General features: G+C 43.6%; 1 pseudogene; it reads left to right on the top strand.

Moving 5' to 3' along the window:
• Positions 1 to 14,301: 14,301 nt before the first annotated feature.
• On the top strand, positions 14,302 to 15,688 carry LOC112910010 (large ribosomal subunit protein eL15-like; annotated as a pseudogene).
• The last annotated feature ends 524 nt before the right edge of the window (positions 15,689 to 16,212 follow it).

Genomic DNA, 16,212 nt, shown 5'->3' with positions numbered 1-16,212 from the left:
GAGGGAGAAACAGGCTCCATGCACCGGGAGCCTGATGTGGGATTCGATCCCGGGTCTCCAGGATCACGCCCTGGGCCAAAGGCAAGCGCCAAACCACTGCGCCACCCAGGGATCCCCAGTTCTTCATAATTAAGAGTCACTTCTTGGTTTCTTTTTCTCCCCCCTTTGTTTCTTAAATTCCACTTACAAGTGAAATGCCAGTCTCTGATTTAAATTTTGCCTAGCATAATACTCTCTAGCTCCATCTGTGTCATTGCAAATGGCAAGATTTCACTTTTTATGTCTAATATTTCATTATGTATACACACATATATACACACACACCATATCTTTATTCATTCATCAATTGATGGACACTTGGACTGCTTCCATATCTTGGCTATTGTAAATAATGCTGCTATAGACATAGGGATGCATGTATTCTAAAAGGGAAAGTCATTTGAAATTTTTTAGGTGTATCATTTTGACAATGAAAACAGGCAAGTTTGCTTTAGAAGTTTATATATAGGTTTTGGTGTTTTGTTCTTATGGATTCTGTTCTTAAGGATTGGACACAATCATTTTAAACTTAGAAGCTCTTCCCCATAGTACAAAATCTTGGACTTGGTTTTTCACATTTGGCAATCATAATTTTTAACATTGGAATGAACAGTGAGATGTTGAAGTGATTATGAAGTTGCAAGCCCATAAGGAATGAGAAATTAAGAAACTTGCATTTAAATCAATCCTTATTGCAGGACTACTGGTTTTGTAAACCACAAGGCATGTGTTGTTCGGAGCTTTCTGTAAATCAGTGTATTCAAAAATTCACACAGACTATTTACTGTAGTTTCACATAGAAAAAGAAATGTACTATAGAATTCTCCCGGGGATCCCTGGGTGGCGCAGCAGTTTGGCGCCTGCCTTTGGCCCAGGGCGTGGTCCTGGAGGCCCAGGATCGAATCCCACGTCAGGCTCCCGGTGCATGGAGCCTGCTTCTCCCTCTGCCTGTGTCTCTGCCCCTCTCTCTCTCTCTCTCTCTCTGTGACTATCATAAATAAATTAAAAAAAAAAAATTCTCCCTATATTCTCCCCTAGATAATTTAAAAATTCTCCTTTTTAAACCACTCAGATAGCTAGATTTAAGGGGTCTCCTAAACAAGCTAGATGAGCTCAGAGCTAGAAACTGCCTTTTAGCACTGGTTAGTGGTGGAAGCTTTGAAACACACCCCATCTGTATGATACATTCAGTGCAGACGTGAAGTTAGAGACCTGGAATTTTTAATTTTTTAAAAACTTGATAGGATACCTGGGTGGCTCAGGGGTTGAGCACCTGCCTTCCGCCCAGGGTATCCTGGGATCGAGGCCCACATCAGGCTTCCTGTAGAGAGCCTGCTTCTCTCTGCCTATGCCTCTTCCTCTCTCTCTCTCTCTCTGTCTCTCATGAATAAATAAATAAAATCTTAAGGCCTGAGCAGGGTGGGGGAGGGGCAGAGGAAAAGGGAGAAGCAGATTCCAACTTGAGCAGGCAGCCCCATACGGGACTTAGTCCCAGGACTCTGAGATCATGACCTGAGCCAAAGGCAGACACTTAACTGACAGCCACCCAGGCTCCTGAGAGACCTAGGATTTAATAAGATTGTTGCTTCTACTTGGCTCCTCTTTGCTTCTTAAATGTTAACTCATTTTTCCAAAATTATTTTTATCAAAAGTTGATCAATCAGGTCAATTAAAAAGTCATTTGTGAGGCAGCCCGGGTGGCTCGGCAGTTTAGCGCCGCCTTCAGCCCAGGGTGTAATCTTGGAGTCCCGGGATCGAGTCCCACGTCAGGCTCCCTGCATGGAGCCTGCTTCTCCCTCTGCCTGTGTCTCTGCCTCTCTCTTTCTCTGTGTCTCTCATGAATAAATAAATAAATAATTTTTTATTTTTTTATTATTATTTTTTTTAATAATTTTTTTTATTTATTTATGATAGTCATACAGAGAGAGAGAGGCAGAGACACAGGCAGAGGGAGAAGCAGGCTCCATGCACCGGGAGCCTGATGTGGGATTCGATCCCGGGTCTCCAGGATCGCGCCCTGGGCCAAAGGCAGGCGCCAAACCGCTGCGCCACCCAGGGATCCCAATAAATAATTTTTTAAATGATAAAATCATTTGTGCTTCAAACTCTGCACAAAATCTGAGCTGTACATTGGATTGACTGAAATTTGGAAGAGACTGTTGGCAAAGGGACTTGCTGCTTAGGATAGGCTATCTTCACAGATACATGTTTTCTGGAACAAATGACCCACTCATTGGGGCTGAGGAGTCCTTCAGTCCTATGTGTTCTGGTAAACAGATCTGTTATTTACAGGAGCAAGAGCAGGCTTCACTGCAGTTTTGCTCTGGTAGTGTCTTGAGCAGCTCTTTACAGTTAATTTTTCAAAGTGTTTAGTTACATAACAATATAGAGTGTTTCTAGGGCAGCTGTGCCTCACCACAGTATTGACAAGAGAATTCTCCAGTTAACTGATTAATGCTATCAGTTTTTTTAAGGCAGTGGATTTATATCCTGTTTTCCCATCTCCTGCTCACTAAGGGGTCTTTTTCTGCTCTCAGAAAATGAGTGATTTGTTTGAAGATTAGGGAATAGGATCTTAAAACAAATTTTTTTTTTAATTTGAGAGAGAGAGAACAAGCATAAACAGGGAGGAGAGAGGGAGGGGGAGAAGCAGGCTCTTCACTGAGCAGGGAGCCTGATTTGGGGCTCGATTCCAGGACCCTGAGATCATGACCTGAGCCAAAGGCAGATGCTTAACCGATTCAGCCACTGAGGCACCCCTTGGCTTTTTTTCTTTTTTAAGATTTATTTATTATAGAGATAGCAAGGGAGGTGAGGAGCACAGGGAGAGAGACAAGCAGACTGCACTGGGCACAGAGCTGGATGTGGGGCCTGATCTCAGGACTCTGAGATCATGACCTGAGCTGAAATCAAGTGGGCACTTAACTCACTAGACCACCCAGGTGCTGCTAGGCTCTGTTTTCTAACTTGAGAAGCTTACCTCCTGTTAAACTGAAGTCAGCCAGCACTCTTAACTGCCGCTGCTTAGTAAGATGACTTGGAGGAAGCGTGTCTCTCTTTGCTCCTTTTTTTTAAGATTTTACCTATTTATTCATGAGGGACACACAGAGAGAGGCAGAGACATAGAGGGAGAAGCAGGCTCCATGTAGGGAGCCCAATGTGGGACTTGATCCTGAGACCCCAGGATCATGCCCTGGGCTGAAGGCAGGCGCTAAACCGCTGAGCCACCCAGGTGTCCTTTCTGCTCCTTTGACATCGGTTGATGTATCGAGAGAACCAATAGGATGTAAAGATAGTCCTTAGAGGAATTGGCCCTTGTGATAGTGAAGGCTGAGAAGTCCCACCATCTGCCGTGTATGCTGGAGAATGGGAAAGTCAGTGGGGAAGGCCTGCCAGCTCTGCAAGCTGATGGTGCTCCCAGTTCTAATCTAAAGGCCCAAGAACTAGGAACACAATGTCTGAAGGCAGCAGATAGATGTCTCTGCTCAAGCGAAGAGGGAGCTAAAGTGCCCCCTCTCTGCCTCCTTCGATTCAGGCCCCAAGCTGATTGGATGATGCCCACCCACATTCGTGAGGGCGCTCCATCCTCAATCTATCAATTCTTTTCTGGAAGTGCTCTTAACAGACACACCCAGAGATAATGTCTTACCAGCCATCCTGTGTCCCTCAGCTCAATCAAGTTGATGTAAAACTAACCATCACTGTCATACAGCTGCCTCTTGTCAGCTGAGTTCTCAGACATCCTGAAGTGTCTGGTTTCTGTGGGACACCCACAGGGATGCCATAGCTAGGGCATTTCTGGTCACTACTGCTCCTGCTCCAAGACTTAAGGACTCACAGTTGTTCAGAAAAACCTGCTTATTGTAGGAGAGTGATCTGGAAAAGGAGGGCTGTTGTCTTATTCTCACTACAGGTGCTTTGTCCTGTATGTGGCAAGTGCCAGCAGACACATCTGAATTCATCCGGAAATCGAGAACACAGCAGTGAGGGGCATACCCTCCCGCCACCTTGTGCCCCAGCACCTGGAGCCACAGAAGTGGTATAAAAACTATAGCATTTCACTCTCAAACTTGACCTTGTCTACTTCATTACTCAGATTCATAACAGAGGGAGACTTTGTGGGTTTTTTTGTTTGTTTTTGTTTTTGTTTTTTAATTTGGCAGAGATAGGACAAGCTGGTGGACTGAGAAAGAGAGAGGAAGAACCAGGCCCACTGAGCAGAGAACCTGATGTGGGGCTTGATCCCAGGACTCTGGGATCATGACCTGAGCCAAAGCAGATGCTCAACCAAATGAGCCACCCAGGTGCCCCAGGAGCCTTGGGTTTTAGTGTGTTGGGAGAAGGGTGATCCAGAAAAAGGGATGAAAATGCCCAGTTCATTCCAGATGAGAAACAATTAGGCCAAGGAATCTGCCCCTGTGAGTAACACACTCCAGGGAATAAAGCATCCTTTCTCAGCAAAATGCATCGTCTTTTTCAGTTTCAGTATTTTAATATGGCTATTAGCATGACCAAGAAGACCTGGGTTTTCTTTTAAAACCTGTTCATTGGGGGATCCCTGGGTGGCTCAGCAGTTTGGTGCCTGCCTTTGGCCCAGGGTGTGATCCTGGAGCCCGGGGATCTAGTCCCACATCGGGCTCCCGGCATGGAGCTTGCTTCCTTCTCCCTCTGCCTGTGTCTCTGCCTCTCTCTCTCTCTCTCTCTCTCTCTCTCTCTCTCTCTGTGTGTGTCTATCATAAATAAATCCTTAAAAAAAAAAAAAAACCTGTTCATTGGGACACTTGGGTGGCTCAATCAATGAAGCATCTGCCTACAGGTCAGGTCAAGATATCGGGGTCCTGGGATCGAGTCCCATGTTGGGCTCCCTTCTCAGCTGGGAGTCTGCTCCTTCCTCTCCCCCACTCCCTGCTTGTGTGCTCTCGCTCTCTCAAAAATATTTTTTAAAAAACCTGTCCATTGATACAGGGCTTTTTTTTTTAAGGTGCCCTTTATTTTTGTACATGTGAGGGGCATTGTGTATTGCACTTTGAGTTGGCTGATGAGGTCAAATGTGTGAAAATGTCAAGTGGTTCCTTTGTTATTTTAAATGATTTTTATTATTTTTAAGTACTCTCTACAGCCAACCTGGGGCTCCAGTTTACGATCCCCAGATCAGGAGTTGCACGCTCCACCGAATGAGCCAATCAGGCACCCCAAGTCTTTATTTTGTGGCCTTTACTAATCTGGGTGCATTTCAATGGCACATTTTCATCTCCCTCTGAAGGTGGACAAGTGAATGGGATACTCCTGTGGAGTATCCAGTGGATGGGGTACTCCTGCCTTGACACTGTGTATTTAGTCAACTCCAGGGTAATTTGAATGAGCTGTCTAATTGCGGGGGAATGAATGGGGTGTGAAGCAAATCCCCCCCCTTCCCATGCCCCAACCGTCATGTGAGGCTCACTTTTGCCACAAGAGGGAGCCATATGTTCGCATAGGGAGTGTCCCTACAGGCAAGAACTTGGGGTTTTCTTTTCTGTTTATCCAAATTCAAACTCAAAAACGAATATAAAAATGTTGTACTTAATCCAGTTCAATGTGGTTTGTTAAGCTCAATGAGAGTGATTTATCAAGCCTTAACAAGATTTAGCTCTTTAACTCAATACCTATAGATGGTGCTTTAAAACAAGAAGATAAATGTGTTAGATAAATTAATTTGGTGAGTTTATTTTTATTTTTTATTTTGGAAACTGACTTTCAGTATGAAACCACATTTTCTTTTCTCTTTTTTTAAAGTAAGCTCCATCTAAATAAATAAATAAATAAATAAATAAATAAATAAATAAATAAATAAAGTAAGCTCCATGCTCAGCGTGGAGCCCAAAGCAGGGCTTAAACTCACAACCCTGATATCAAGACCTGAGCCAACATCAAGAGTTGGACACTTAACTGACTGAGCCCCCCAGATGCCCCTGAAATCACATTTTCCCACTGTATTGAGAAGCCCATGGGTTTTGTTCTGAGGGGGCTTCTCAGAGAATTCACTTCTGCCCAGGGCTACACACAGCCTCCTGGGGCAGTTGAGCCCCAACAGGTCCCTTCAGCTTGGTATGCTGTGGGTCTGTGCTGACTCAGCTTGGGCCACAGTGGGCTTGTCCTGAGCCTAACCCACCTATGAGAGCCTCTTGGGAGACCCCGATGGGGAAATCTGCCACAGGAACGAGTCAGATTTTCACAACAGAAACCATAACTCTAGATTTCTTTCGTGGCTCATAGTGAAATGCTTTTAAAATGTCAGAATCTGTTAAAATATTGGGAAATACTATTGTTCTGTAACATCAGTGAAATATTCCTCCTTCCAGTGCCTTTTTGTAAAAAATCTCTCAGAGAATTTTCTTAAATGATTAATTGTGATAATCGAGTACATATAAATAGCATATAAACTATTTGATTTCTTGGAAATGTTCTGAGTACCACTTAGGACTTACTAAAATAAAGCAGTTTGTTTGAATAAACTCCAAGCTTCCTCTTTGTTAGATGTTTCCGTTTTACTCTCTTGGGGAAAAATTGCTAGGATTTTGCTCCCTCTCTCCTGCTTGATTCAGAATGTAGTTATTCAGAGCTGCTCACATACATTTTGCAGGGTCATAAAACCTGGCATGAGTTTCTTATAAAACTCTTCATGTCATGAAGCTCATTTTTAAAATAAATTTTACTTATTTATTCATACGAGACACAGAGATGGAGGCAGAGACACAGGCAGAAGGAGAAGCAGGCTCCATGAAGGGAGCCCGATATGGGACTCGATCCTGGGATCAGGCCCTGAGCTGAAGGCAGATGCTTCAACAGCTGAGCCACCCAGGCGTCCCATGAAGCTCATATTTTTATGCACATGGTTCACCATATCTGCTTATTTAGAATGACGGTGTTTTATTAAAAGAGAAACTAACAATAATGTCCTAACCCCAAAGAACCATCAGGCAGTTGATCACTTTGATAGCTAATAGCCATTCACTGAGCTCCCACCCCTGCCCAGTGAAGAGACAGTGACCGCCTGTGGAACATTCTCTTAAACCTTCAGAATGATCCTGAAACACAGTGGTTCTCATTTCAGTGTTTGAGGACACAAAGATGAGATAGCATAGCCGGTAACTGGCAGAATTATGATTTAAACAGTTTGCTGGATGTGGTTTATTTTTCATGTTTTGTTTTGTTTTGTTTTTCCTGGTCACTTCCTTTCAAGATAGTCATTCAACATCCAGGAAGTATTCACTGGGTGCCTACTATGTACCAGGCATCTTCATAGGTGTTGGAGACAGAGCAGAAAGTAAAACCAAGCCCCAATGGCGCCTGGTTGGCTCAGGTGGTAGAGGATATGACTTTTTTTTTTTCTTTTCTTTTTTTTTTTTAGGATATGACTCGATCTCAGAGTTGTGAGTTCAAGCCCCATGTGGGATGTAGAGATTACTTTCCTTAAAATAAAACCAAGCCACTATCTTCTCTGAGCCCAGGAGTTCATATTGGTTCCTTATTAAGTAATGAGCAAAAGAAGTGAGGTAAAAGCAGGTATGCGTGGGGAAGTGGAAAGGTCTTTGCTGTTATAAAAGTGCTGATATTTGCTTTTTGACCAGATTGTGAAAACGAGAAAGATCACAACAAAGAATTAAAAGTTTTGTCTGCTAACTGCTTGGTATTGACAAGGTCTCTAAGGATTAGAGCCAGATCCCCTAACTGTGTATTGAATCTTTTCTAATCTCTGGCTGCATTGCCCAGGTCAGCCTCAGGCTTTTCTACTGATTGTCAAAGACTTAAAAACAAAAAACAAAAACAAAAAAAACAACTTAAATGAATCTAAAATTATGAAAATTATGCCGGGGCTATCCCATTCAGTAGGTCCTACCACACATGTGACTACTTAAAAATAATTAAAATAAATTTTTTTAAAAATCCAGTTCCTCACTCATACCAGCCACCTTTTAAGTCGTTAGTTTCTACATAGCTCACGGCTATGGCAGCAGAAGCTCAGAGAAAGGACATTTCTATCGTGGAAATATTCTGTTAGACACAAGGTATGTCACAGATGCGCTTGTGACAATTTTGCTTTTTTTTTTTTTTTAAGGATTTTATTTACTTATGAGAGACACAGAGAGAGAGAGAGAGACAGAGACACAGGCAGAGGGAGAAGCAGGCTCCTCAAGGGGAGCCCAACTCGGGACTCAATCCCGGGACTCCAGGATCACGCCCTGGGCCAAAGGCAGGCCCTAAACTGCTGAGCCACCCAGGGATCCCTGACAATTTTGCTTCTTCAGGATATGAAGACCTTTAACATATTGGAGTACATGACTTTAATTGTAACCCCCCCCCCCCCCCCCATCAAACTAAGACAAAAACACCATTCTCTTGAAGTGAGGAGGAAAGGGATCACCAGTTTGCACATGATTTTCTGTAAGCTGTTGCTCTACAAGAAGGGATTGTTTTAGTCTCTTACTTTTTATTGTATTCATGAGTGTATTAGGGTTTTGTGGAGAAACTGAATCAATAGCGTACAGAGGCATAAAAGAGATTTATGATGGGAATTGGCTTATGCAACCATGGAGGTTGAGACATGCCACGATATGCTGCTCTCTGCAAGCTGGAGAACCAGGAGAGCCAGTGATAGAACACTCCAAGACCAGAACACTCAGAGACCAGAAACAGGAGCCCTGGGATCTGAGGGCAAGAGAAGATGCATGTCACAGTTCAAGAAGAGAGAATTTGTGAGGTGCCTGGGTGGCTCAGTTGGTTAAGCATCTGCCTTCAGTTCAGGTCATCATCTTAGGGTCCTGGGATCCAGCCCTGTAGCGGGCTCCCTGCTCTCTGGGGAGTCTGCTTCTCCCTCTTCCTCTGCCCTCCTCTCCACTCCTGTGTGCTCTCCCTTACATAAATAAATAAAGTCTTAAAAAAAAAAAAAAAGAATTTGCCCTTCCTCTGCCTTTTTGTTATATTCAGGCCCATGCTGCCTGCCCACATTGGTTTGGGAAGATCTTTATTAGTCTATTGATTCAAATGCTAATCTCTTGGGAAACACCCTTACCAGACACACCCAGAAATAATGTCCTGCCAACTCTGGGCATCCTTAGTCCCATCCAGTTGACACATAAAATGAACCATCACAGTGAAGCACTTCATGACCCCGAGATCAAGAGTCGTGTGCTCTACTGATTGAGCCAGCCAGGCTTCCCTCTCTCTGAAAGGAAGATGTGAAAATTTAACACAGTGGCAACTACATGGAAGTTCTGTGACACAAGTTCTAGTGGCCTCCTCTCTGTTTTTATATGATTCTGTATATTTAAAAATATATTTTAAAATGTAGAACCCGTGGACCCTCTCAGTTAAGTCCTAACCATTTTATTGTCCTGTGGCAATTGGTTTTAAAGTCTCTTTCAACCTCGCACCTTTTGAAAAACTGTCACCTTCTATAAGACTGTCGCCCTGGCTGGTGATTTTAGGGAAGAAGGGTGCACTGTGATTTAGCTCAATCCCAAGCAAAAACAGACACAGGTTGAAAGCCTGACTTTGGCCCTGGTCATGGGACTTGAAATGATTCATGAGAACATCCTGTATGCCCCCTCTCTAGAGCCACTTGGGGACTCAAGCCGTGAGAGAGGACAGCCTGAGGAATTGAGGCAGGTCTTGGAAACAGTTGTCTCCCTAGACCTGTGGGTTTTACCAAGGAATCCTTGAGCTCCTTCCAACGTCCAGGCTGGCCTCCCCCTTGTTACCTCCAAAAATAGGATTTGGAACTTATTCCCCATGTGACCTAATGCGTGTCACACTCGTGGGCAGGAAGTGAATGCTTTCCTGCTAGGCCTGCACCATCCCTGGGAGATGGTCTGAGAAGGCATGCCTTCCTTCTCTGTCCTCCTTTACAACAGAATGTCAGCACACATAATGTGAAACTGCTTTCTTCAGTCTGAAAACATAGCATGTTCTTGAAAACTACAGCAGAAGATGTTAGATTGGCTGGATTTGTTTGATCCGGGGTGCCAATGCTTCATAGACAAAGTATGGTCAGCTATTAGTAATCATGCTGTCCATCCCTTTGACCCCTGTTCTGGGATCTGTGGGGCTCATAAAAGTGGTGAGGTTGGCTCATTGGGGAAACACTCACATCCTCTAAACAGACCAGACAACAGAATTTGGCTCGTTGACCCAACGTGTGGTTGAGAATCCTACGCTGCATTGAATCAGGCAGGCCACGGCTTGAAATGTTTGCAATAGTAATTTGGGGTTCCCAGGATTTGGAATAAGAATCTGATGTCCTCATTTCACCATGGCTGTGTGTCAGGGTCTAAGGATAGACGGTGAACAGGACCCAAGATGGTCTGGAGCATCCACCGGTTGGGGAGAAGAGTAACACCCAAACCCAACATCACCCAAACACTGCCTTTATGTATTGAGAGCTCTCATAACAGTGTCCTATACTTACTGTCCCTGAACTGTACTCTTACAAATGGTTAATTTTATATGAGGTATATTTTATTACAAAAAAAAGAAAAAAAAAACTTTAAAAAAGACTTAAGGAGAAATGACCAAGGCTGTGGAGTCTTGTGAGACCCAGCCAGATGAAATGCCCAGTGGCCCCAGGCTGCCTTTCTTACTTGGTTATGGGAGGACCTCTGTGCCCGCCCTGTGTCTGGCTCTCTTATTCCTGAGAGTGGAGTGACTACCCTGTTTCTCCAGCTATAGACCTTAACCCTCTGTATGGACTGAATTGTGTGTGCCACTAACTCCACCCTCACCCCACCCCATTCATAGGTTGAAGCCCTAATCCCTGATATGATGATGATATTTGGAAATAGGGACTTTAGGAGGTAGTTATTTTTAGATGAGTTCAGGAGGGTGAGGCCCCCACACTGGGATTAGTGTCTTTATAAGAAGAGGAAGAGGGGCATCTGGCTGGCTCAGTCAGTTAAGTGTCTGCCTTCAGTTCAGATCATGATCTCAGGGTCCTGGGATCGAGACCTGCATTGGGCTCCTGGCTTGGTGGAAGCCTGCTTCTCCCTCTCCTTCTGCCTGCCACTCCCCCTGCTCATGCTCTCTCTCTGCCAAATAAATTAAGCTCTCTCTAAAAAAAAAAAAAAGAAGAAGAAGAAGAGGAAGAGACCAGAGAGCACTCTGTTTCTCTGCCATGTGAGGACACAGCAAGTAGGTGGCCATCTATAAGCCAGGAAGACAGCCCTCACCAAGAGCCTAACCTCCTGGCACCTTGATCTTGACTTGAATCCTCCAGAACAGTGAGAAATAAATGTCTGTGGTTCAAGCCATCTGGTCTGTGGTGTTTTGTTCTAACAGCCCAGGATGATGAAGGCACCCTCAGAGCCAAGGGGTGTTTGTCCCAGAGGGATGTCTGCAGACCTGAGGCCCCCACCTCTGACCCTCCACTGCTCAGATGGAAGGTTACCTGTAGCGCTGGTCAGTACTTCTTGGAGAACCTGCCCCAAAAGTGCCAAGAAAATCTACTGGGCTGCTCCAAAGGCCCATAGGGAGAATCAGAGAGAAAACATTGCCACACACACCGACATGACCACCTTTTCTCTATATGAACTTTACAGCCTAGAGGAGGGAAGGGAACTAATGTGGCCTGGCATTCGTATGTGGATGTTGCTCTCTTTTTGGGGGTGATGAAAATGTTCTAAACTTGATTGTGGTGGTGCTTGCACAACCCTGTGAATATTTGAGTCCATCAAATTGTACACTTCATCTTGTTTCATTTATTTATTTATTTATTTATTATTTATTTATTTATTTATTTATTTATTTAGTAATCTCTATGCCTGACCTGGGGCTCAAACTCACAACCCCAAGATCAAGAGTCACATGCTCTGCTGACTGAGCCAGCCAGGCACCCCAAATTATATACTCTGCATGGATGGGTTGTGTGGCGCATAAGTTATATCTCAATAAAGCTATTTAAGTGTAACCAGTATTTTGGGGCAGCCTGGGTGGCTCAGTGGTTTAGCGCCGCCTTCTGCCCAGAGCATGATCCTGGAGACCGGGACTGAGTCCCACATCGGGCTTCCTGCATGGAGCCTGCTTCTCCCTCTGCCTGTATCTCTGTCTCTGTCTATGTCTCTCTCTCCTCTCTGTCTCTCATGAATAAATAAATAAAATCTTTTAAAAAAAAAGTGCAACCAGTATTTCTATGCCAGTTAAGGGGAGAAATAAAGGGAATAATGGGATGGGAGCTAGGGAAGCCAAAGTTACAGACAGATGTACCACAATCAGGGGTTCTTATGTGGAATTGAGGGGTAGCTAGGGGCATTTGGAAATGTGGGTGTTGGTTGGTTAACTCCATGACTTGGGAAGTGCCATTGGCATTGATGGGGTGAGAGCCAGAGAAGCTAAACGTCCTGTAATGCCTACATCAGTTCTGCCCACTAAGAGTTTTCCTATCTACTGGCACCCCCCTTTCCAATCCCCTCCTTCCAACCAAAAACTCTGCTCAGGGGAGATTTTTTGATGTTAACATTTATGTATTTTAATACTTTTCTACACAAGGCTTTGAAAAGCTCCGTTGCATTTTTGCAACCATAGGAATAAATTTCACTTCAGCTTTTATGCCCACAGCTTTATGAGGTATAACTGACAAATAAAATGGTAAGATATTTAAAGTATACATCATGACAATTTTATATATATATAATATATAGTTCACCCTCCCATCTAGTTCATTAAGATATCCATCACTGGGGACGCCTGAGTGTCTCAGCAGTTGAGCACCTCCCTTCAGCCCAGGGCATGATCCTGGGGTCCCGGGATCGAATCCCACATGGGGCTCCCTGCATGGAGACTGCTTCTCTCTCTGCCTGTGTCTCTGTCTCTGTCTGTCTGTCATGAAAAAATAAAATAAAATAAAATAAAATAAAATAAAATAAAATAAAATAAAATAAAATAAAATAAAAAGATATCCATCACCATATATAATGTTTGGTGAGAACATTTAAGTTTTACTTTCTTAATGAATTTCAATTATAAGATATAGTACTATCAACTATAGTCACCTTATTTACCTTAGATTCCCAGACCTTATTTATCTTAGAGCTGAAAGTTTGTACCCTTTTTTTTTTTTAATTTTTATTTATTTATGATAGTCACACAGAGAGAGAGAGAGGCAGAGACACAGGCAGAGGGAGAAGCAGGCTCCATATCACCGGGAGCCTGACGTGGGATTCGATCCCAGGTCTCCAGGATCGCGCCCTGGGCCAAAGCCAGCCGCCAAACCGCTGCGCCACCCAGGGATCCCTGTACCCTTTTTTTTACTAACCTCTCACTATTCCTGCCCCCTGCCAAGCCAGCCTCTGCCAACCACTTTTCTACTTTTCTGTTTGTTTTTTGTTTGTTTGTTTTTTTAGATTCCATACACAAGTGATGACACACAGTGTTTGTCTGTCTGGTTTATTTCACTCAGCATAATGCTCTCAAGCTACATCCATGTTTCACAAGTGGCAGGATTTTCTTCTTTCCATTGTATGTATGTATATGTACCTCACATCTTCTTTATCCATCCATCCGCTGATGGACATGTAGATTGCTTTCATTTCTTGGCCATTATGAATAATACTGCAATGAGCACAGGGGTGTAGATATCTCTTCAATATCCTGTTTTCATTTCCTTTGGGTGTATACCCAGCAGTGGGAGTGCTGGATCATATGGTGGTTCTATTTTAGTCTTTTGAGGAATTTCCATACTGTTTTTCTTAGTGGCTGAACTAATTTACATTCCCACAAACAGAGCAGGAAGATTCCCTTTTACCCACATCCTTGCTAAGGCTTGTTGCTCTTATCTCTTGTGTTTTGGACGGCTGCCATTCTAATAGGTGTGAGGTGAGATCTCATTGTGGTTTTGGTTTGCATTTTTTTTTAAGTTTTTTTATTTAAGTCATCTCTATACCCAGCGTGGGGCTCAGACTCATAACATTGAGATCTAGAGTTGCATGCTCTTCCTACCCAGCCAGCCAGGTGCCCTGGTTTGCATTTCTTTGATGATGAGTATTGTTGAGCACCTTTTCATGTACCTGTTGGCCACTTGTCTGTCTCCTTTGGAAAAATGTCTCTGCAGTTTTTTCTGTCCAGATTTAAATTGGGTTTGTTTGCCCATTGAGTTCTATGGGTTCTTTGTAGCCTTGGGATATTAACAACCTCTTATCAGATGCATGATTTGCAAATTTTTTTTCCCATTCCAAAGGTGGCCTTTTCATTTTACTGATGGTTTCCTTTGCTATGCAGAACATTTTTAGCATGATGGAGTCTATTTTTGCTTTCGTTGCCTTAGCTTTTGGTACCCTACATCCGCTTTTGATTCTTACTCTGGATCAAACTAAGTAAGCCAAGAGCTGGTCTGTTCCTCAGCCCAGTGGTCCTCACTTCTCTGGGATCTGTTGCCTTTGGTTTCTTCTGTGGGAGCTTGCCCAGGTTTTGCTATTTGTTTAGAGGTTATTTTTAGCTGGCTAGACGTTTGGAGGTAAATCTTTTGGGTACTTGCATGGCATTATATTTTTTTAAATGATCATGACTATTTTAAACTGAGTGAGTATAAGTTTGAAGGCAGAAACATTTCCTTTTTAAGGCGCCGTTTCTCTAGCAGTTAGGAAAACTAATCCAAAAGATTAGCAAAAATAGCCTCTTGTTAAATAGCTTGAATCTGGGGGAAATGCTGGCATTTCTTCTGTTCAATGAACCCTTCTGGGGTGAGAGAAAGAAAGAAGAAAGGCCGAGGATTGCTGTGAATCTCTGTAGGTAGTGAAGTCCCTCCTGGAACCAAGATTTCTTTTGTTTAAAACCAGGAAGCTTACTGTCTGTCATCAGTGATAAACAATATATACCTGACCCAAAAATATGGCACCAAAAATTTAAGTTAAAGCAATAGTCTACTGGGGAGAAAAGCCCTTTCCTTTCGATCTGGGGGCAATTATCAGCTCACAGGTAAGCCAGGATAGGTGCTTACAGGTATACCAAGGAGCTATGGAGGAAGAACAAGTCCAATGGAATGCACTTTTTCCTTTGGAAGCACTGCTGGCAGTACCAGCTCTCTGCACTCCATGGGATGCCCCATGCAACCTGGCCTGAAAAAGCATGCAGACTGAGGTACAAGACCAAGCAAGGTTATGTCATATACTGGATCCGTGTGCCACATAGTGGCCGCAAACACCCACTGCTTAAGGCTGCAGCAAGACTGTCCATCATGGTGTCAACTAGCTCAAGTTTGCCCAAAGCCTACAGTCTATAGCAGAGGAATGAGCTGGACACCACTGTGGCCACTGTGGCTCTTACGGTCTTGAATTCTTACTAGGTTGGCAGAGATTCCACATACACATTCTTTGAGGTTATCCTCATTGATCCATTCTATAAAGCTATCAGAAGAAATCCTGACCCCCAGTGGATCACCAAACCAGTTCATGAGCACAGGGAGACCTGAGGTCTGATATCTGCAAGCCGTGAGAATGTGGCCTTGGAAAGCATCCCGAGTTCCGGCACACCATTGGTGGTCCTCGCAGGGGGGCATGGAGAAGGAGGGATCCTCTCCTGCTCCACCTTGCCGCTAATATAATTAATGTTTGTGAAATTCTTACCTAATAAACAATTTAGGACAGTCATGTCTGTTTAAAAGCGTTCTTTAATTTGTCTGCTAAAATGAGTTGCCTGCAGATTGTCCCATAAATGCACTGTCAAATGATGGAAATTGAACTGCTATAATGTTGGAAGACTGTAAGGGTAGGTAGGCTGCCTGGCTCAGTCAGAAGGGCAACATGACTATCAATCTTGGGGTTGTGAGTTTGAGCCCTACATTGGGTATAGAAATTACTTAAAAAAATAAAATCTTAAAAAAAAAAAAGACAAAATGCTATTTGGTACAATAGGTGTAAAATAAATTCTATAAAAGTGAAATGTAGAAGCTAGCCCTGTAGGGCCCCTGGGTGGCTCAGTGGTTGAGTGTCTGTCTTTGGCTCAGGTCGTGATCCTAGGTCCTGGGATTGAGTCCTGCATTGCATCGGGCTCCCTGCAGGGAAACTACTTTTCCCCTCTGCCTATGTCTCTGCCTCTCTCTCTGTGTCTCTGATGAATAAATAAATAAAATCTTAAAAAAAAAAAAAAGCTAGCTATGTAGATTTGTTGGTGCATGAGTTGGAACCTGTAGCTTCACTAGGGTGATGT

This window comes from Vulpes vulpes, chromosome 3 (genome assembly GCF_048418805.1).
Source record: "Vulpes vulpes isolate BD-2025 chromosome 3, VulVul3, whole genome shotgun sequence".
NCBI classification, from domain to species: Eukaryota; Metazoa; Chordata; class Mammalia; order Carnivora; family Canidae; genus Vulpes; species Vulpes vulpes.
This window is presented reverse-complemented; position numbering and strand designations above follow the sequence as displayed.